The sequence below is a fragment of the Phascolarctos cinereus genome, unplaced genomic scaffold (assembly GCF_003287225.1).
Source record: "Phascolarctos cinereus isolate Bilbo 61053 unplaced genomic scaffold, phaCin_HiC Scaffold_2;HRSCAF=192, whole genome shotgun sequence".
Lineage (NCBI taxonomy): Eukaryota > Metazoa > Chordata > Mammalia > Diprotodontia > Phascolarctidae > Phascolarctos > Phascolarctos cinereus.
The window spans coordinates 288,502,388-288,520,841 of NW_027555625.1; the positions used below are offsets into that span (position 1 = coordinate 288,502,388).

The 18,454-nt window shown below is 40.3% G+C and overlaps 1 protein-coding gene across 2 annotated transcripts in view; it reads left to right on the forward strand.

Moving 5' to 3' along the window:
- The first annotated feature begins 2,434 nt into the window (after positions 1-2,434).
- The window catches only part of ZNF536 (zinc finger protein 536), a 318,653-nt gene continuing 302,633 nt past the window's right edge, over positions 2,435-18,454 (forward strand). For both annotated transcript variants that reach the window (XM_020985064.2, XM_020985063.2), the window contains exon 1: positions 2,435-2,512. The gene's annotated coding sequence lies outside the window, so the exon portion shown is untranslated. The remainder of the gene's footprint in view (positions 2,513-18,454) is intronic.

The window sequence follows — 18,454 nt, forward strand, 5'->3', positions numbered from 1 at the left end:
CCTAAATCAACTGGGGAACAGTTAAGGGGGTGTAGCTACCGATTCCCCCAATTTATTTTCAAGGTCATGTGCCAGGGGCCTTAAATCATGTAAGGTATAAAACTGGAGGGACTTGGGGACTGTCAAGAACTAGAAAGTAGAGTGTGAGAGACATTGACATTCTGATCAATGACTGGAGACCCAAACAAATCAGTGCAGGACTTTAAGAGATGAAGTCTCACTGTGCTCTCTCTGTCATCAGAATTTATAAAGCATTGCAGTGAAAAGCCCCTGGAGGATATTCCTAGAATTTTGCAAGTCATGAGCGTGTATGTAAAAATCTGAATCCCTCTCCCCCTCCCCCTAACCCCATACCAATAGTCTTGTAAGAGCAAAGTGAGAAAATAATTTCCAAGTCTGCCTGGTATTCCAGCCCTGTTTGGTTAAATGCTAGCCTCTTGGTTTGGAAATGATGTCATATCATGATGCCATTAAATTTCTAGTTCTCTATATCTTGATTTTGAATGAAGTGAAAGTTAAAGATCTAATTTTTAACCAGAGAGGGAGAGAGAGGGAGAGAGAGAGAAAGAGAGAGGAACGAGAGAGAGAGAGAGAGAGAGAGAGAGAGAGAGAGAGAGAGAGAGAGAGAGAGAGAGAGTACACAGATCCATTACTTTTTTCCATATTGCAGGAATGCTGAAATGCTAAATTATGAATTTTTTTTTCCTGTCTCCAGATAAGAGCCCAGAAATTTGTTTACAAATAGCCAACATCCATGTTACACTTTGAGGAAACACTTGGGCACATAACTGGCAAACACCTTTTGCCTGCCAGAGATAAAAATTGGAGTTGGACAGAATGTTGCCAATAGTAGCCTGATGTAGAAGCTCCTTAGGAGGGCGTTGATAAAATGTTCCATCCCTCTGAATGCACCTTTGTTTGTTAGCTACCTATTCTTGTAGCCTGAACCCTGATGTTGCTACCAGAATTTGTAACTTCAAATTCAGTGAAATATAACCTAGCAAGAAAAAACTTTATAAAACCGCTTTCTGTAATAATGCAGAACAGATGAGATTCTCAGCTGCTCTGGACAGGAGACTGGGTTGGAGTTAACTGACTTGGTCCAGGGTCCTGGTTCTCCCCCTCCCCCGCCGCCACGCTTCTTTCTTTTTCCTTTTTCCTCTTGCTTACTAAAGTAAATGGCTTTGAAATCACCACAGACAAGTATCTCAGCTTTTGCTTCAGGCCCTTATCTCATCTAAGTGCGCTTTATTAGATGAGATCATCTACGCAGGACTTATTTCAGTTATAAAACGGAATAAAAAAATTAAAAATGTAATTGGTTGATGCTCTCTTGCCCTCAGTTTGGGAGGGAAAATTTTGATATGTGAGATAGTAGCCCAGTTATATGGGCATTTACCCATTCCTGGCTTATGGTCTCCGAGGACCCTGATAAACCCCAACTCATGGTGGTCACACTATCTTTGGAGAGAATTTCCTTTGGTGCATTTTGCTTGGGCATTTCCAACTCTAAAGCCAGGGTCTGGTAGCTAAGGTGATGGTGGGGCCCTCGGTAGCCAGAGCATCCTTGAATAAAAGCTGCTATGCTCCCCAAATTCCTAACCTCCATTTTAAGTAAGTTTCATAGATAAGGGAATCATGGGGGGGGGGCAGGAATCCCTCTGTTTGTTCCCTTCCTGCCCCGTTGAGAGAGGGTGAGAAGCATCATCTTGTTTTTTCTCAAATAGATTACAGATAGTTCTCACTTTACGTAAATTCACATTACACAAACTCAACTTTACATAAAGAATTTTGAAAGACTGTTTGAGGATAATGTTGCTTGCTATCATCAGATATACAAAGAAATGAGAATCACTGTCCAAACATCCCTCGATAGCTTCATAAAAAATGTCGTTCAACCAACCACCAGTGGTAAAGGCTGGGTACAGTGGGTGGGGAAGCAGCAACATATTGCATACCTATGTTAACTTTAACTGTGCATGTTTTATCTTTAACTTTTTCATTTCATAGTTCTGTTTACCAGCATGATGCAGTATTTAATGTGTATTTATTTTAGTACATTTTATGATATATAAAGGTATTATTTTTGTGTATGCCTTTGTTATATAAGCTAATTGAAGTGGGTCAATAGAGGCAAGTTTGCATTATGTAAAAATCACTTTACATAGAGGTCTGCAGAATGGTCTACTTACGTAAAGCAAGAACTGTTTGTATTCCTTTCTTCAGTGGTATGTGTATGTGCGTGCTATGTGATCTATGTATGTGTGTGTGTGTGAGAATGAAGAGGATTTTAATGTTCCTATTTTAAAGTCTATTTTAAAGCCTCCCCATCACAAAATCAGACTTAGCCTGAATTAATCTTAGCTTACATGTCTTGTTGAAGCACATCTGTTTGACATTTTAAATTTCTCACAGGTCTTATTTTTACAGTTCCTGACCATCAGTCTCTACCCTACATCTTTAAGAAATTCCCTCAATCAAGAGCGAGGTCCGTTGCTTTAAGGATAACCTGGTAAGAAACATCCAATTCATGGCATATTAAAATGCTATCTGTTTATGGGTCTGTATGGGTAAACCAAACTGCTACCTCTGGGAAGAGACAGGAAGAGATTCAGATCCTTTGCTTGGATAAGAGCCCCTTCATCACTGCATGGATTTAGACTCTGTCACTTCAGGCAAAGTTTATGACTATTGAGTGGCTTGGGGTGGTGGTGATAGTGGTGGGCAGCGGGCATAGAGGGTGGGTAGATATTTTTAGGGGATTTTTTTTATTCAGAGGTCGCTGTATTAAATTGTGAGTCATGGGATCTTGGTGGGGGGCAGCCGGAGAGGCTGAATGATCAGGCAGTAGAGGGATATAGTAATTGCACTTACAGCAAACTGCTCTCAGTGATTTTATTATCAGGCTCCTGAGTATTTGAAGCTATTAATAGATTGGTGCACTTATCAAGGAGTTTTTGACTTCTATCTTGGTTGACATGCCTGCAATCATTCTCTCGTCCATATGCACAGCATGGGATTTTGACCTGATGCTGCTAACAGGGCTGGCCCACCAAGGGTAGGTTCACCCTAAAACCAAGGCATGTGCCCAAGAAAGGCAGGTGCCCCCACGCGAGTACACACCCACTGCCAGAGTTCAATTCTATCTCACTCACTGATCCCATGGTTCAGTGAAAATCACTTTCAGAAGGACTCAGCATGTAGTATACCAGTGAGACCCTAGGAGGGGCTTTTGTAATTGATGGTTGTTTTAAGCATTTAGGCAGATAGAAACTTAAAATAAATATTAAAGCACAACTCATAGGTTTGATGTTTTTTTGTATGTGTGTGTGCACATGTGGTTTTTTTTTTTTGTGTGGTCTCTATTGAGGCCTGTCTGTGACATCCCCATAAGCTCATATTCCATTCTAATTAGCTAAATCTACCTTCTCCTGACCATATTCCTTAGAGGTCATCACATAAACCATTTAAATTGATAGCAGAATTATGCATGAAGAAATTAATTTTATATTGCCCTGTATACAGTTTTTTTATTGTAACTTTATCTTGTTTCAGAAGTGCTTACTTTCTGATTTTGTGGCTATTACTGACCGTGGATTACTTTTATTTTGGGTTTTACACAACAGTTATATTAGAAATTTGCTGTTTTATTCTTACCTTCTTAGTAAAAATCCTTTTATCACACAATGGGTAATTTATATCCATTACCAACCCTTTCAATCCTTTTCAGTGGGGCTGTCAGTGCCTTTGGCACAGTAATGATTAATGTGATCTAATAATAGTGTGCCATTATATTACCTTAGTAAAACATGTACCAACATCCTATTCAGATCTACCAAATTCATAGCTTCCTATAATATTTTTGTTGAAAGACAGGATTACTATTTTTCAAAGCTGATTTTTTTCCCCTTTAACATATTTAATGAAATTCACAATCCCTTGCCATAGTCATCACAGGCATGTGTTTGGGCTTGATGGGTGAATTTTATAGCGTTCTGCCTTATTGTGATTTGTTAGGCAAAAGGTCTGACATGCAAAGAGATCGAATGGAGAGATTATTTTGTTTTTGTTTTGTTATGGCTGTGTGTGTGTGTGTGTGTGTGTGTGTGTGTGTGTGTGTGTGTGTGTGTATGTTTGGCGGGGTAAAGTTTCTTTTTGTTTTTATTTTTTTGAAGCTGCTTATTTTTCAGAGCCTCTCTGGGTTTATAATAAGGAAGGCATATTTTAGATCAAAAGGCAAATGAAGAGCAAACTACTGTGCTGAAATTATATATGTGCACATGTATGTATGTGTGTGTATATACATATATATTTCTATTATTGTCCTCAGTTTCTTATGACTTCTGCCACCTGCCACTGTCCAGAGTTGAAGCAACTAACACTAGGGGTGGGGAACATCTGGCTTCCAACATCTGTACCCAGGGACATCTATCAGTATAACAGTAAATCACTTCTGACCAGCCTATCCTCCTCCCACTTTAGGGTGAGCCTCTGGACCTTCCCCCAGACAGAAAGAAAAGAGAACTTTCTAGAGTTATTCTTCTTCAGAACATATGAGCAGAGCAGGTTCCATAGATAAGCAGCTGGGGTTGAAGTGGTGGAGATGGTAGCCTAGAGATTGCAAGGGTTTGAGTTTCTTTCACTCACTGTTGTTTAAGGATAGGTTTGAGGTCAGAGATTCCTTATTGCTTTCCCTTCCTGCCCCTTCTGAGGCAAGTCATCTGCATCAAAATGGTCATCCTTGCTCTCTGACCTGTCTGTGTTAGTATGTGCATGTGTGCATTCGAGTTTGTGCAAGTGTGTGGGGTGTGTGTGTGTGTGAGTGTGTGTGTGTGTGTGTGTGTGTGTGTGTGTGTGTGTGTGAGAGAGAGAGAGAGAGAGAGAGAGAGAGAGAGAGAGAGAGAGAGAGAGAGAGAGAGAGAGAGAGAGAGTGAGAGAGAGAGAGAGAGTGAGAGGGAGAGGGAGAGAGACTGACTGACTTAGGAATGACTGTCACTCTGAAACCTTGCCCTGACTGAAATAGAATTGCCTTCCTCCTTTCTGCTATTATAAGGCTCTGTTGTAGTGTCTGGCCTGAGAGAGGATCTGTTTCTTGGTTTCATCCACTTAAACCCCGTCATAATCATCCATGTGATTGATAACATTCCACCTTTTCATAGGGCCTTAAGTCTCTGTCAGCCAAGGAGGACATTATTGTACCGAGGGTGAGATGTACTCAAACAATTACACACTTAAATCTAAATGGAACGGTGTGTCCTCTGATTCCCCATGCTTAGTGATTGGTGTTAACCAGTGATGTACCTCTACCTCCTCCTGAAACCTGAAGGGTACAAATTCCTTCAAACTGGGTTTCCCCTGTCGGCTTTTGGCCACTGAGCACCCAAAGGCAGTAGGAGCAATCGGCTTCTTTTGGCTTAAGTGGCGATGGAGATTTGGAAAGACAGAAAAAGAGATAGAGGGGGCTGGGCTGAGGGATCCTTGTTTTTGATTCAGAACAGAAATCACTGCTGCAACATTGGCTTGAAATATGCAATCAGCTTGAAATCAGGAAAAGTATTTTGAATACAGAATTTATATTGAAATACTTGAATCTTGATACATGCATACACACATACATGTATATATTTAAGTCAGGAGTAGAGAAAAGCAGAAATAAAGTCTTTGTCATAAAAATATTGCCTGCAGTATTTGCCATCCGATTATGCAATGCCACAACAGAATACACTCTCGTACCATTAACATTTAAATATGAACCATTCTCATTTATTTTTATAACTGATCCTTGATAACAACAAATGTGAAAACATAGCCCTACCTCTGCCACCTCAGTTTACCTTTGGTACTTGAAAGATCTTAAACAAGGCACAAAATTCTGTGAGACATTGATATTGAACAAGAGGTCTATGTGATTCAACAGCATGGATGGGGTGCAATCTGTACCAATGGAGGTAATAAATACCTTGTGAGGATCCATGGAAGTAATTAAGTAATATTACTTACCTTAGTCTAACATAATTATGTATGAGTTGCTAACTGGTGGTGCCTTTTCCCTCCCCAGCAGTGAAAAAGCCCAAATACATTGCATAGGCACAAAGTGCTACAACAATAAAATGCCAAAGGAATTCTTCATTTTTGTCCATTTCCTTTCTTTTTGCCTTGTCTCTTCATCCTCCTTAGTACTTGGAACCTTGCAATGGTTTTTTTCCTAGTGTGTCAGTGTCCACGAGGCTTTCCTATGATTTCATCAATTAAGTTAAATGGAGTATTGGGAGCAGCTGGGTGATAACAGTGGCTAGAGGGCCAGGCCTGGAATCAGGAAGACCTGAGTTAAACTCTAGCTTCAGACACTTGGCAGCTGTGTCACCCTAGGCAAATCATTTAACCTCTGTTTGCCTCAGTTTCCTCATTTGTATAATTGAGATAATAATAGCATCTACCTTGTAGGGTTGTTGTAAAGATCAAATGAGATAATAATTGTAAAGCAGTTAGCACAATGCCTGGCACAAAGTAAGTTTATAATAATGTTAGCTATTATTGTTGTTATTTTTGTTATTCTTATTCTTACTATTATGTGTCTAGGACTGTGCTAGATCAAGATGAACTGAAAGGGGTGAATCCCTACGGACACTCTACCAGCAGTGATGGCTGCACCCTTAGAGATCTGCAAGCCAGTTTAGAAAACTAGCAACTTATTACGAACAGTTTTTTTGGAAACTAAGAGTCTGTTTGTCTCAAAGTTAGGCACAATGGGTGACAAATTTGTTGAAGCCAGACTCCCTGGTTTTCAGTCAGAATACTAGTGCCCAAGCCTAGGCTTTGAATGCGTAACAATAGCTCACATCTGCACAACGCTTTAGGATCTATAAAGCATTTTCCTTAACAATGAGTCTGTGCAGTAGATGGCATACATGGTGTTATCTCCATTTTGCAGATGAGGAAACTGAGAGTTACATAGTAAATGCCTGATAAGGGTTCCAATCCAGATTTCCTGACTCCAAGACAAATAATATACCAAGCTTTCTCTCATTAGGGCTTATGGGGTGGATCTCTCATTTCATTGATATGGGGAACTTCAGAATGAGGAAATTCCCTCCATCAGTGCAGGTTGGCACTTTCTTTACAACTTATAGTCTTAGAAACTACTTTGAAATCTCAAAGGTTAAGTGACTTGCCCGTGGTCAGCATGTATCCTTTGGAAAGTCACTTAATTTTTCAGTTCTCTAGGCGACTCTTTAAGGCTCTCTAAAGTGTTTCAGGCTCTCTTTATTTTTTTTGTTTTTGTTTTGTTTTTGGTTTTTTTTGGTTGGGCAATGGGGGTTAAGAGACTTGCCCAGGGTCACACAGCTAGTAAGTGTTATGTGTCAGAGGCCGAGATTTGAACTCAGGTCCTCATGAATCCAGGGCTGGTGCTCTATCCACTGCACCCCTAGGCTCTCTTTAACTTATTAACTCTGTAACATCTTTTTGGCTCTGAGTCCAGCTACCTATCCACTATGCCATATTGATGCTCTCTTCTCCTTAGAATACACATACACACATGTATACGTATATGTATATACACATTTCTAATTCAATCTTTTTATCCTCCTTCAGTCTTGTGACATTTCGTCACATTGCTGGCCACTGGGAAGCATTTTTGACATCTCTGCAATTTTGTGGAGTTGCCAGTTATTTCCTTCATTCAGCATATGCTCTTGCTGGCAGAGCTGGGATCTGGGCTGAGGGTCTGCATATTGAGGATTGGGAAGGAGGATCCCTCATTATGCAGTGGTTTGATCTGCTTGCTTCATGTCAAGGGACATGTTCACGGTGGTTCTCAGGTCACTCAAATTCTAGAAGGTCTGACAATCTTGTGAGTTAGAAGTCTGATCTTTTTCTTCTCCCAGTTTTTGGGAGAAGGGCTAAGAGTATTGGGGCGGGGGTGGGGGAAGATCCAGACAATTAGCCTCTTGTCTTTTATATATACAATATAGAAGCAACAAAAAAACCAATACATGTGAAGACATTTTTGAATCCTATAGGATTTCAAATGCTTAGGGGAGCATTGTAGACAGGCTACAGGAAAACTGGTGATCTTTCTGCAGTGTCTCCATCTTCATTTATTTGTAGAAGAATAGAAGAATATTGTGGACACATAATTGAGGATTTGGGATTTATTTGGTGTTTCAGGAAGAAATGCCCTCTGAGGGATGCCACGTGGTTATGGTCAATGGGAATGGGCAATCCTTGAAAGGGAAGAAAAGGACCCCCCCCCCATATGCTAGATTTTGTCTTCTGTAGTGGCCCAGTTCTGTATTTTTAGCATCCACTGAAATTTAATGTTTTGCTCTTGGTTTATTATGTATGCAAGTATCTTGCTGGTAAATTACATGTGTAATTGTGCTCTAGTAACCACTGCTATTCAATAACAACATATAATTAAACTCACCCTTGTAGTCATTGAACTCTTCCTTTCATGACAAGATCATTGACCATTCCAAAGAAAGCTATATGGTCGCATATGTTAAATACACAATGGTCTCTGAGTATACACTCACAGGCTGTGTATCCAATTTATGCCTGTGTAGAATGACTTCCTCCAGACAAATGTATCAACTATGAACTAATCTGTAGTCTCTGGGATTGGGTTGAAAGAACATCATGGAGGGAGGGCAGGATGGGATATGCAGAAAGGGAGAAAGCATGACTCTCCTTATCAATGAGATGTATTCTGGTATTGACCATGTATATAGCCTACATAAATAGGCACACAGTAGGTGCTCAGTAAAGATTTATTGAATGAATGAATAAATAAATTCCAGAAGTTCCTTGGTTGGGACTTAGATCCTCTTTTTTCCCTTTTTCTGACAACTTCCCACGGTCATTTTGAGGAGCATTGTCCCCGTGTTCATATGTGCCCTGAAATATGCCACATCCCTAGGGCCCAGGTGAAGCTGCTGCAGAAATGACTATCTGATGGTTTGTGTTTCTTTTGATAACTAATTATTTTGCTTCAATTTTTGTATTTTGGAAGGGGAAGATGGGGAACCTAGAGAGAAAAGGATGCTCGGGACAATAATGTTAGGTAAACATGCCTCTCACTCACACCTCTTGTTTAATTCTTAAAGCAGAGCATTTACCTGCTTATTTTCTCTGGTCAGGTAGAACAAGGAAACTTCTTGGATAAGAGGATAATTTCAGAAAGCTAGCGTGTCTATATGCACAACATTTCCTTAGGATTAGAAAGAGAATCTGAGCCAATCAATAATTTCTTCTTGCATTAAAAAATTGAATTATTTCCATGACCCAGAGGAATGAAAATCAGGGGCGCACAGGATTGATTCTCTCCCCTTCATCCTTGCATTCACACTATGGGTTAAGAATGAGTTTTGATGTTACCACCATCCCCACAAAGCTGCCTCCCATTTCTTAGGTTTGGTGCTGAGTTCTGTATCCCAAAGCTGAGTATGCTCCATATCAATGAATTAACTAATTAATCAACAAGCCTTTATTAAGCACCTACTGTGTGCCAAGCATTGTGTTGAGAATTAAAATCTAATGATGACCACTTATATGGAGCTTACATTCAAATAGGGAAGACAGCAACTACATATCTAAGTATAAATATAAATAAATACAAAATAATTAAATATAAGCTAGTTTTTTTTTTTCTGTGGGAGAACACTAGTGGAAGGAAGGGACCAGGAAAGTCTTCATATATGAAGTGAAATGAGCTAAATATTGGAGGGTTCTAGGAGGCAGAAGCGAGGGTAGATTGAATTCTACGCATGTAAGGTGGCCAGTGGAAAGGAAGGGAGAGGGGACATGTATGTCACACATGGAGAACGGAAAGATCACAGACTATGGGATGGGGAATAATCTCTAAAGAGGCTATAAAGATAGGATGGGGCTAGGTTGTGTAGAGGTGTAAAAGCTAAACGGAGGAGTTTGCGCTTGATCCTGTAGGCAAGTCACTGGAGTTGACTGAGTGGGGCAGTTGTATGGTCAGATCTGCACTAAAGGAAACATTTTGGTAGCAGTGTGTAACAAAGACTGGAGTCAGGAAAGATGAGAGAGGGAGACCAAGTAGGAGACTGCTAGTGTAATCTAGGTGGGAAGTGGTAGCTGTGTGAGAAGATGCCAGATTCAAGAGACATGGAGGTAGAAACAGAAAGATTTGCAACTGATTGGCTATGTAAGGTGGAGGAAGAGTGAGGGGATGAGGATAACTCCAAGAATATGAACCTGGGAGACAGGATGGATGATGGAGCATTCTACACAAATAGGGAAGTTGGAAAGAGGGGAGGGTTTGGGAGGAAAGGTATTGAGTGCAGTTTTGGACATGTTGAGTTTGAGATACCTCTTGGCTCCCTTCAGGCTTCCATTTGAATTTCAAAAGTTCATGGCCAATGGAAGACAGAACCATTAACCTTTCTGCTTGTCTCCCCTTATCTCCCCAACTCCTCCAGTCTGCCATGTCATTTAACTGATAGGTTGACCTGGTATTAAGAATTTCCTAATATTTCTTGATACAGAGGACAAACTCTAGTCAGAGCTTTGCACTACCTTCAAAAGTGAGTGGAGAACAAAGTCTTGGCTTTCTTTTCACGTTTGTGTGGATAATTGAAATCACCCAGCCAACCAGATATGCTAGGGATGGGGAACTACAGGCAATGGTGGATCTTGAATCTATCCCAAGAAAACAACATTGTAGTTTTCCCTTTATATTTAAAAATATAAGATTTTGCTCCCCCCCCAATAACTACTGTGTTTCAACTATGAGTTTCAAGTGATTGCTATGTGAGACACAACAGTGTTTTTCATGAACTTTTGGCTGCAGAATAAGCCCAGCAAATTTGGGTTCTTACCCTTTTAGTTTTCTGGGTCAATTCATTTTGTACAAAGGAAAGAATGATAATTTGAGTTGTAGGCTGAGAATGTTTTCTACACATTTTAGCACTCTGCAAGGAAGACAAAAATGAGTTGTGATTTTGATTCGTTTTTTTCTCTTGAGAAATTGTAATGCCCTGACAAGCTCAGAACCTTGCACGTAGTAGGTCAATATTTATTGAATGAATAAATGAAATAATTGATGACTGCTGTTTGTTATATTTCTTGGGCATTTGTGGACCCATGAAGTCAAACAACCGAAAATAATGACTGTAAATAATCATTTAATAATCTGGTGACTTCTCAAAAAAAAAAAAAGAAGGCTTTCATTGTTCTTTGTTAGAGACTAACTTGTGGCACAGACTGTCCCTAACTTTTTACTAGTCTAGCAGGTAGCAGTAATATGGGACCCAACCTTTTAGCTTTTGACTGAAAGATTTCATTTTTCATATTTCCAGCTGAATTCCTTCTCCTCCCAAACAATACATCCATCCTTCAGTATTTATGGAGCACCTGCTGTGCTGATCTGTGCTAGGCACTGTGGAGAATAGTAAGAGTTACAAGACATAGCCCTTGCCCCTAGGAACTTTCAGTCTAGTTGGGAAGACCAGAGAGATGTGAATGCCTAGAAGGAAATAGAGAAAATGTCAAGAAATCTTTTTCTTTTTCACTTTGAGGACTTTTTTTTTTTTGGTTAATACATTTGCCCTCAATCCACTGAAAAATTGGAAAAAAAAAAGAAAAAAAATTTCCTCCACATTTTTCATTTTTGGGGGAATAGAGGAGATATGAGAGAGGTGGCTCTTCGTGTGTCTAAATAAGCAAAACATGCAAAAGAATTATACATATTTTTTATGTCTCTAAACTAACAATGGATAAAGGCTGGATCTGTGACTTTGGTATTGGAAACTCCTGGGTGAACACACTCCCTCTACGGAATAAGGTTGATACCTCCTTTACAACTCATATAGCCTTAGACAATTGCACAGAGTGTTGAGGTAGTAGGTGATTTGCTTAGGGTCTTGTAGCCAGCATGTTTCAGAGGCAAAACTTTCTGTCTTTCTGGTTCCTGGGCTTTTACTCTATTCGCAACACCAGTCTACCTTCCAGTAAACTAATAAAAAGATATTAAAAAGGAAAAAAAATCTATTTTTTTCCTTTTCCAAAGTTTTCACACCCCTTCCTACAAATCTCTTCATTTTTTTTTTTCTTTCCATAGTCTCAGATATCCAGAACTCATACTTTCCTAGTATATAGACCTTAGAGACCAGGCTATCATTGACTCTTTTAAGGGAGATTTCTCCAATACTGGTTTGGGAAATGCTTGTTGAATTGAAATAGCTTGAATGAAAGTAGTTATAATTTGGACTGGATTTTAGAAAATTCCCCTTGATTGGTCAATGGGGAGGGTAAGAAAGACAAAAGAGGGAACAAGGTCTAAAGATCTCCAAGGATGGGGAAGGAGCAAAGCAGGGTGGGAGTTCCAGGGGGGTTTAGCTATCCTACTGCTTGAAGGCAGGGGGTGGATCAGGTGGCCCTTTTGTAATGTTTTGTGGTGCTGTGCTATAGCGTTCCTCCTCTTTGGCTTTGTAGACGTGGCCTGCTCCATCCCTATTCCCTGTACTGATTTACTCAGGCTTCTTTTCTTGGGGAGGCAGGTCAGTGAGAATCCCTCTGGGTGAGGGGGAGGGAGGAAGCTAGGAAGTCAGTCGTTCACATTTCTGTTCAGTTCTCTGATAGACAGTGCAGAGGTATGTGTCAGGGACCTTTGGGCATGAGCTTGGGGTTTTGTGTCCAGTGTTAATGCACTTGCTCAGATTATATTTCTCTGCTTTGGGAGCTGTTGCTTTTAACTACTTTCCTAGTCTTGCTGGCCTTAGAAGCATGCTCTCTGCCCCTGGCTATTTCCCTAGGGAAATCATAGGTTATGTCCAACAGGGCTAGCTTCTGTCGAGACATCATGTTACAGCTAATTCCTCTGCCTGTCTGGAGAGCATTCTTGGGGACAGAGCATGGTGGAGAAGAAGCAGGCAAGACGGTAGACCATACCGGGCTACACACAGAAATGAGGCCAGGGGAGGGTATCCCTTCGCCACTCTGTGGGAGAAGGAAAGAAGTGAAGTCTCAGGGCCTTTCCTTGGGGGTGACCTAAAGCTGATATTTGCACTTGGAGTGGGTTTCCCTAGAGGAGTCCCAGGATTAAAAGTTTGCAGCTGGTGTCTGGTTGGGGGAGGGGAGAGAAGAAGAGAAAACATAAGTGGCCAGCTGTTTGAAAGGATTGGCCGCCCCAGTTCAACCGCATCAGAAGAATTCTGACTAGGTGAAGAATACTTAGCTTAGCTCCCTATGATGACTGGCTCGTCTTTCAAGGTCTTCTTACAGTGAAAGGACCGGAACAACATTATTTTTAAAGTCCCTAGTACTTTCAAGCCCAGCGCAAAGTGAGCCGCGTACCTCTCCATTCAATACCTTGGTGCCCCCTCTTTCACCCCTCACCGGATAGATTTAATGAAAGGTTGGATTTGAAACCCTATTGTGACATTATTGGACAATTTATTACAGTGGTATTTCTAGATGCAATTATATAATCTCACATTATATTCAGAAATTTGATGTGCGGGTGAAAGTTTACATTGAGTTTAACAGAATTTCTCCTTAAGTGCTTTTTATCGGGGAACCTGTTTGACCCCCAAGCCTCTTCTCTCGCTAGCCCTTGAGGTCTTTATTACTAAACTTTTAAAAGATTGTACCATTTCCCCTAGGTGGTGTGTTCTTGAATACAGATGCATCTTGTAAAGGAGGAGATAAACCTTTCTCCTCTGACAGAGATGCACATGTGATTTATCATGGATCCTGTCTTAGCACTCCATCTTTACAGTAAAGCAATGTAAGGAATGGGGTTGACTCTATCTCTGGGCAGGATTAGAAATGTAGATATTCCATTTTATATTTGAGGAGAAGATTATTGTGCAGATAAAGAAGAGACCATTTACCTTGGGTGAAAAGCTGTGGTTTAGAGTGGAGTAAAACCCACCAGGCCCAACTGAGGCCACACACACTAGCTAAATAAACACTCCACACCCCAAATCTGGCTTAAGCAAACAGCCTGCAGTTTTATTGTAATGCATATGGAACAGCGGACCAGGTGCCAGGCAATAAGCTCCATGCTGCCTTTTAAATAACCTCCTTTACAAGGTTCTTCATTGACAGGCTTGCCCTTCGGAAAGGGGGTCGTCTTACCAGCCTCGGCTTACTTGCCTTTCCCACTCTTGACAGAAGAATTCTAGTCATGGGAGACCAAGTCATTGCCTATAATTGTCACAACCTTACTCCAAAGTCAAACTTGACCTTTTCCTCATCTTTTGGACAGAGCAGGGTTTTCCTTTTCTTCTTATGCACCTTCCCCCACTATGAAGTTGTAATGGAGTAACCCAGCTCTTCCATTTCTTGTCCCTTCCCACTCCCCCAAATACTCAAACTGAGATGAGTCTAAGCAGACAAAGTGAATCGAGAGCTATTATCCAGTGTGTTTCATCATTCGCTCCTTCAAACTTTTTTTTTCCAGGTTTTTGGTCAGTTCAATTCAAGTCAGAAAGTGTTTAAATATTCTGTTTACACCAATAGCAAGATTCTGGTTCCTAATTATATGCTGTCTCCTCCAACTTGGCTTTACTTTCTTAGCCATGACCCAGATCCCTCGAAGGCCTCAACATTCACACCCATTTAGAAACAAAGGATCCAATCAATTGTTGTTAGACAAGATAACTAGTTAATGAAATACTTCCACTGGTCAACTGGTTGTTTTGGTTCTATGGAGACCTTATCTTTACTACCATGAACCAAGATGAAAGACTTCTCCCTCTTTGGGATTAGATTGATGTGCTCCAAGGTCCATTTCAGATTTGAATCTATGATCCTATGATCCTCACATCCGTGATAACCTGTTGTATCATTCTAACCTTGACATCTCCTACTGGACAACTGTTTCAGCTCAGTCCCCATTCCTATCCCTGTCCCTGTCCCTGTCTCTGCCCCTATCCATTTCCTTGCTCTGCTCTTGTACCTGTTTTTACTCTAGGTGCTTCAGCTTGTCACCTTGCCCCTCTTTGTGGTTCCTCTTTTCTGGCCCCAGTCATTTTCTCCTGTCCAGGCCTGGATGAGAGTCTGAGCTAGACCAACTGCCAGGAAAGCAGAAGATCTCTCTTTGTAGCTAGGGAAGTCTTTGACCAATCACAGGAATATGAAATATAGATGCCCTTCTAAGTCTCAGATCCTTTTTCTGTAAAACGGGGATAATAATAATTTTACTACCTACTTCACAGAGCTGTTGTGAGGAAAGTGCTTTGCAAACCTTTAAACCCTCTATAAAGGTGGCTGGTGGTTGTTATCCTGCTCTGTTCTAGGAAAGCCCTTTTCTGGCCTTCTAATCACTTCTTCCCCAGGTGGTCCCCGGCATCCCTACCTCAAGTTTCTTCTCCCTTCAATTCACCCTCCACACAATGGCCAAAGTGATCGTCCTAAAGCACAGGTCTGACGATGTCACTCCTCTGCCCCAAAAGCCCTAGTGCCTCCCTATGAACTCTGGGATAAAATGAAAATTCTTCTCTTGGACATTCCAGACTTCTTGAACAATTTCCTTAGCCCCCTCTATGTTCCACCTAGAATGGTCTACTTCTTCCTCATGGAGCACAATCCGACTGTTGAATCCATGCCTTTGCATAGGCTCTCCCCCACACCTGGCCTTCACTCCCTCTTCCCATCTGCCTGTTAGAATCCCTAGTTTCCTTCAAAGTTCAGTTCAAGAGTCACCTCCTGCATGAGGCTTTTCCTTTCTCCCTGCCTACTTCTCATCTTTTAGGTCCCCCTCCAATATTATTGTTGATTTCTTTCGCATATGTTTTGTATTTCCTTATATGTGTACGTAGTGTTGACATTGATAGAATACATTGAGGGCTGAGAATGTTTTATTTTTTATCTGTGTATCCTCAGCTTTGCTTTCTCATTGTAGCTGGCAATAAATAGTAGGTGCTTAATAAAGGCTTGTTGCTTTATTGATTGACCTTGGAGATTGAAAAGCTAGTAGACCGTCTACAGTACATTAAATATTGGAAGCCCTGAGATACGTGTTCTTCCCTAAAGGGGGAACTGGAAAGGGAAATGAGTAGGCCATATGATGACAATATAGGAACGAGGATGTCTTTATGCACTGTTGAACCAGCATTATAGAGTTAGCATCCGTCATATAACATTTTACATGTATTGAAATCACTTCTTTTAATCACCCTGGATATTCATTTGATAAAAAATTATAATCCTCTGTAAATTATGAATACCTTGAAATTCACAAATTCTATCACATTTATGATTGGCAACATTAAATGGCAACAGCTCATTTAAATAAGGAACATCTGGACATTATTATTTTTAGGGATTTTTCATCTGTTGATTTAGAAATCTGGGGCCTTTATGAATCTTGCATGAATATTCTTTCATACCCACATGTACTGTCAAGACACAAAGAAATAGCCATAAAAATATTGTCCGGTGATGTTTGGATGGAGCACATGTGTTTTTCAAACAACAAATCCATTGTGTACAAAAGAGGAGATATTCTACACGGCATTTGATTGTAGGTGTGGTAGAAGCAGCTTGATCTTCTAATAGCAAGAATAGCATGACAATTCAAAGGCACAGTGGGAAGAAGATTATGATTTTGTACCTAACGATATAATGTTTTAAAATAACAATATAATTTTGCTCTGATGGTACCAGAGTACAATACTCCCTATTTCTCAGAATAATCCAATTTAGAACAATTTATTCTGAGCAGGTTTGGTAAAAATAGAAGATCTATCATGCCATAGTGTAAGATAATGCATTAATTTTTATGAGTGAGTTATGAAGATGTACAACTCGGTTAAGAATTAGGATAAACATAATATTCCTTAATTAATCCATTATGCTATGGTACACATGTGCCATTTTTATTACCTTAAAAATGAAAAATGTCAAAAAAGGAAATTGCTGCTTTTTTATACCAAAAAGGCCTTTTTCTAAAATCATAAAATGTCTAATCTAATTCACCATATAATACTAATGAGCTTAACAAGCAATCTCAATGCACAGTTTTAGGAAAAAAGGTCATCATTTTCTGGCAGTCAAATCCAAATACTTTTTTAGATTAGTCAAAATGTTTCAGCACCAAATATCAGAAATGGCATTTGTGATTAGAAGTTATTAATAGCTATTTGTTATTAACATATGAAAGTTTCAGAGATTTATGGTATCTGAGCACACAGCTGACATCGCAGGCCCTGAGAAAGTGTCCTGGGAGTCCCTTCACTTTAGAGCTACAATCCTTCCTCAGGTTCTGGTTGCACTAGACATCTATTGAGATCTCTCCCAACTGGGAGGTTCTTCTGTTCTAGAATTCTATGATTCTCTTCTATGACATAGGCCCCAGTGCGCTGTGATGTTGAAAGGGGTGCATCTCCAGGCCTTTCAGTCCACAGCACAGTGCTTTTAACTTCCTTAAATCCCTCTCATTTTCTTTTCTGGCATCTCAGCTCTGGCCCAGCAACATTTCTTCATTCTTCCTATGTCGGCGCCATCAGCACATTATTCCATTTGTTTAGTCCTAGAATAGGGTGTTTGGAGGCACTTAATCGGGAACTTAGGCAGCAGTGTACAAATAGCACTTGCAGTTAGGGCTTGTTATGGAAAAGGATAGCCCGGTGGGTTGAGAAAACGACCAACAGTGGACTAGAATCATGAAGCTGAAAGTAATATTGCCGGCCGGAGGTCATTTTTCCCAACTGAGGGGCAATAGTTTGCCACTATAAACTGCACATTGCAGTCAGTATATGTTTTATTAAACCATTTAAGGAACTTGGGAGCCATTTAATTTAAACTTCCTGCTTGACATAGCTCAGGGAAGAGGCCCAGGGCAGAGCACAAAAGAAGCCTGATGCAATTTGAAGAATGAATAATCTAAATGTTCTGTTCTATACACAGCATTAGGTGATCTCTGAGGGCCATGCTTCCTGAGGACAGTTCAGAACCTGTAAAATATACCAGAAGGCACCAACTTTCCACCTTTCCCCACCCTTCCCATCCATTCTTCTTCTGACTCTGTCACTTGAGTTTTCTTCAATTCTCTTGTATAAATGGTAGTTTTGCTTTTGTGGTTTGTTATTTTGTGTTTTCTGAAAGGATTAGGAGATTGACCTCTGTACAAATCCAGTGGATTCTACTCATAGGAGATTTTAGCCTTCATTTTGCAAATTCTTCATTTGCTCTAGCTCTGACTGGGAGGTCACAGAGATGGCTGACATTTGACTAAAGCAGAGGGAATGGAAAAATCTCCCAGTCCTATGACAATCCTTGAATTTAAAACAAAGCAAAGTGAAAACTTCCATTTACAGGATTATGAGAGGAAATTTAGTTCAATTCCATCATTTTACCAAAAAAAAAAAGGAGGGGATAATGGGCTCAGAGACAGTAAATTGACTTGCCCAAGGTCACACACATGTAATAAATGGTACAGGCAGGATTCAAACTCAGGTCCTCTGATTCCATATTCAAT